This window comes from Durio zibethinus, chromosome 15 (assembly GCF_047325235.1).
Source record: "Durio zibethinus cultivar Kanyao isolate XHJ-2024 chromosome 15, ASM4732523v1, whole genome shotgun sequence".
NCBI classification, from domain to species: Eukaryota; Viridiplantae; Streptophyta; class Magnoliopsida; order Malvales; family Malvaceae; genus Durio; species Durio zibethinus.
The window spans coordinates 25,224,432-25,229,291 of NC_143176.1; the positions used below are offsets into that span (position 1 = coordinate 25,224,432).

The 4,860-nt window shown below is 40.5% G+C and overlaps 1 non-coding gene and 1 pseudogene across 1 annotated transcript; both read right to left on the reverse strand.

Annotated features, from left to right (window-relative positions):
* Positions 1-256: 256 nt before the first annotated feature.
* On the reverse strand, positions 257-412 carry LOC149514911 (5.8S ribosomal RNA). The gene has a single exon (XR_016328416.1). It is a non-coding gene; the product is annotated as a 5.8S ribosomal RNA (ribosomal RNA).
* Positions 413-715: 303 nt separating this feature from the next.
* LOC149514912 (18S ribosomal RNA) lies at positions 716-2,314 on the reverse strand (annotated as a pseudogene).
* Positions 2,315-4,860: the final 2,546 nt, after the last annotated feature.

The following is a 4,860-nucleotide window of genomic DNA, read 5'->3' on the forward strand; positions in this document are numbered from 1 at the left end:
TAATCTCGCTTGACCTGAGGTCATGATGCAAGCATCGACTAAGTGATGTAAGGGATCTAATAGGGTCTAGTTGGACAATAAGTACATGTCATCAAAGATGAGGCACATTACTAGCTTTACCACTGATTGTCATAGCGCTATCATTGTCAGGGACTCACTCTTGGGCCAACCATGATCGATAAGATCATAGGAGGCCATCTTCCACCCCTTTCACCCATAGCTCAATGGGCGAGGGTTTAGAGGGGGTGACAGTGCATGACACCTAGGCAAGCATGCCCTCGGCCTAATGGCTTGGGGCATAACTTGCATTCAAAGACTCGATGGTTCACAAGATTTTGCAATTCACTCCAAGTATTGCATTTCACTACATTCTTCTTTAATGTAAGAGTTGAGATATCCATTGTCGAGAGTCATTTTTGGTTTTTCATGACAAAAAGAGTCATAATGCCGACTATGCGCACATCGCAAACAGGATGGTGATGGCACATGCATTCTTTTTCATTCTGGTTCTTTGGCGCAATTCACACTATGGCTTTGTTATTCAACCATAGGCAGTAATACTAATCATTTCACCCTTCCGAGAGGTAGAATGAAATGTCACACCCGCCTGAGGCTAAAAGGGGCTCAGGGCATGAAGACACCCTCACCCTCGCAATGTTTCATTAATGTGTTCATGAATCATTCATTAAGTGGGTTTTAATGATGATCTTTTGGACAATAATCCTTCTGTATGTTCATCTACTAAAACCTTGTTACAACTTCTCCTTCCTCTAAATGATAAGGTTCAGTAGACTTCCCATAATGTCATAAGTAGTGAATTGTCCATGTCACCATGATTCAAACACTTTATCAAACCATTCAATCGGTAGGAGTAATGGGTGGTGTACAAAGGGTAGGGACGTACTCAACATGAGTTGATGACTTATGCTTACTAGGAATTCCTTGTTAAAGACCAACAATTACAATGATCTATCCTTATCATAATGAAATTTCAAAGATTACCTAACCCTGTCAGCCAAGGCTATAGACTCTTTGAATACATCAGTGTAGCAAGTGTGTGGCCAAGAACATCTAAGGGCATCACAAACCTATTATTACCTCAAACTTCTTTGGCCTAAATGGCCATAGTCCCTCTAAGAAACTAGCCACGAAGGATCACCTCCGCGTACCTAGTTAGTAGGCTAAGGTCTTGTTCTTTAACAAAGTTAACTAGACAAATCACTTCACCAACTAAGAACGACCATGCACCACCACCCATAGAATCAAAAAGGAGCTCTCAATCTGTCAATCCTTACTATGTCTAGACCTAGTAAGTTTCCCTTTCTTAAGTTAAATTAAGCCATAGGCTCTATTCTTGGTGATGCCCTTTTGTCAACTCTTTGAAGTTTCAACCTTACGACCATACTCCCCCGAAACCCAAAAACTTTTATTTCTCATAAGGTGCTGGTGGAGTTCTAAAAGTAATATCCATTGATCCTTGGTTAACATCATTTATGGTTGAGACTAGGATGGTATTTGATCATCTTTGAGCCCTAACTTTCATTATTGATTAATGAAAACATTCTTGGTAAATGCTTTTACAGTTGTTCATCTTTCATAAATCCAAAAATTTCACCTCTATCTATGAAATTTGAATGCCCCTAATTGTCCCTGTTAATCATTACTCCTATCTCGAAGGCCAACACATTAAGATTGAAATCTTATGATGTTATCCCATGCTAATGTATACAAGCACAAGCCTACTTTGAGCACTCTAATTTCTTCAAAGTAACAATGTTAGAGGAACGACTTGGCCAATTAAGGCTACGAGTGCCTCACTAGTAGTAGGGAAAAGTAGCTTGGTGCTCACTATGAGGTGGATCGGATGACCTAATCCTAGTTTCAACTATAAGCTTTTTAACTGCAACAACTTAAATATATGCTATTAGAGCTGGAATTGCCACAACTGCTAGCACTAGATTTACCTTCCAATGAATCCCCATTAAGGGATTTAGATTGTACTTATTCCAATTACCAGACTCATAAAGCTTGGTATTATTATTTATTTTCACTACCTCCTTATGTTAGGATTGGGTAATTTATGCACTTGCTACCTTTCTTGAAAGTGGTAGATGTTTTTTAGGCTCCCTCTTTGGTGTTACACATATTAGCTCTAGAATTACTATAGTTATCTGAGTAGTAGATACCATCAAATAACCTATAATTGATTTAATAAGCCATTCATAGTTTCACTGTCTAAATTAGTTCAAACTTACCTAAGCATGGCTTAATCTTTGAGACAAGTATATAACTACTTGGCAAGATCAACCAAGTAGCATTCTTTCAGAATTTTGACATCGTATGGGCCTCAATGCACTGACTTAGCGATAGAGATAGCCAACACGAAGCACAAGCATCATACATGTCAAGCTTATAAAATACATAGCAACAGATATGCAAGGGTCGAGAGCCTGTACCCACAAAACATTCCACATCCAATAGCATGATCAAACACTAGTGCACCAATGTGGCTATAGAGGTTTGGGTGGCACACTTAGGACACAACACATGATTGAGGTTTGACCCATAGCCCTTAAGGATATAAGAAGAATGATGGATTGCAAGACATCTAGCTACCATCAATTTAGGTATGTAGCATAGGATCCTGATTGCACCTCTAAGGTACGATGACCACATAAGGAGAGATTGAAGAGGATGATGGGTTGACAATTTGATGCATTGAGTATGGAGCCTACCAACATACATAATCATAACATCACTAATATGCCTATTGCATACAAGTGGTAGCATCCATGCACATTAGTCTACAACCCACCCAATCAATTACTCGATGACCGAGAAAAAGAAATGATGTACGAGGCCATGCCACAATCGTTTGACATGGGAAAAACACAAGCAAGGGCCACAAAACTACCCTTGCCATCCAATAGGCAAAAATGGCATGACACCACCAATGCTTGGTCTGGCTGAGACTACACACGAAACCTCCGTAGCCACCACCCTAAGGGGATATTGCTTGATTTAAGGATTTGTTCCTAGGGTCTTTGGTAGCATGGGCTATATTAATAGGCTTGGCCAATCCAAGTTATTTTTATGGTCAATGATAAAGGACCATAGGACTAACAAATACTCAAGAGAATTGGCTAGACTAAGCTAGTGATTGCAGCTTCTGCTTACACCATTTTAAGGAGTTGTTGGCCGATTTAGGCACTTGGTCTGGGGTTTAGGGCAGCATCAATCATAGGCATGGGCTTGAGCTCGACACAACTAACCAACCAGTAAAGGCCATAAGCTCCTACAAGTCACCAAAGCAACTAGTTGCTTGACAACATGACCAGAAGGCATGCATGGCCTAAATCTTGCTCTAGGGACATTGCCATGGATGTTTACAATAACAAGCCTATCATGCACACCTACTCTTTCATGGGGGAAAAAGGGGGACCAGACAACTACCCCTAAAAGGCATGATAGATTTTATAGATATGTTAGTAGTAGACATTAAAGTGTCTATAATGGGGAACTTCTTTCAAATAGGCATATCTTGCATGAGGGTTTGTAGGTGTTGATGGTTGTTAAGGCATGTGCCTGCACCAAGGCCCAGCATGTGCTGATGGTGTTCAAGGTAAGTGCCCGTAGCAAAGGCTAGCATATGTCACAGTGTTTGAAGTAACTACTTACACCAAAGGTCATTTTCTACCAATACTAATCGAGGCATGTGCCTTCACCAAGGGCCAGCATGTACCAATGGTGGTCAAGGCAATTGCCCATACCAAAGCCAACTAGTGCCAGTGGTGGTCGAGGTAGGTGTCTTTACCAAAGGCCAGCTTATGTTGATGATAGTCAAGACATATGCCCACACCATGTGCCAGCATGTGCTAATGATGGTCGAGGCCTTGGCTAAAGTTTGATTCTGGGCCCTGATGCACATGCCAAGATTGGGCATGTATTGCTGTCGCATTTTTTACCTAGGGCACCATCACCGAAAGATTGTTGGAGAACCTAGTCAATGGTATTGAGGGTTTCAATGATTGGGGAATGGGGCAGAGGGTGTGTGCACATGATGTATAATGGGTGCTAGTCCTTAGCCCTTATATTGGCCCCTTATCCCTCAAAGAACCTAAACAACTAACAACCCCTTAAAAAAGCATAAGAGCTTTTACAAGTTTACAATCAGTAGCCATTCAAGTGTATAAAATGTGATGCTTTTTTTGAATGGCCATAAGATCTTCTACACTTTGAGTTCATAGTTGAATTTTATTACGGATGCCTATAAAAATACAAGGATCACGTATACTAAATTTAGGGCCAAAACTCTTTTTAAATGAATTTTAAAAAATCCCAAACCATGAAAAATTTTTAAAATTATGAAAAATAGAAAATGAGTCATCTTGCCATGAAACTTCACATGGAGGCATAGGAGACTGTTATATGAATTTACAAGCCATAAAAATGGTATTGGCATGGCAAAAATATAAAAATGTGCTTGAACCCAACTATTGCCCAGTCATGGTCTACATGATGCATGGCCCAGCATGTGCCAATAATATTTAGGGGAACTACTACACTAAGGGCCAGCATGTTTCGATGTTAATCAAAGCATGTGCCAAGACCAAGAGCCTACATGTCTCGATGGCAGTTAAGGCATGTGCATATGCCACAATCTATAAGCTGATCCAAGCCTAAGAGTTCTTTTCGAATAGAGAAACAGTTCCAATTCTAGTAAGACAAGGTCTAAAAGCTAGAGGGACCAAGCCTTGAGGTGTACTAGAGGTCCAAGTCATGGGGAACTAGCCTAGAACAAAGGAATAGGTAGTGATCAAGACTCTAAAGGCTTGGGCCTAGTGTTTGGGTTTGACAGAA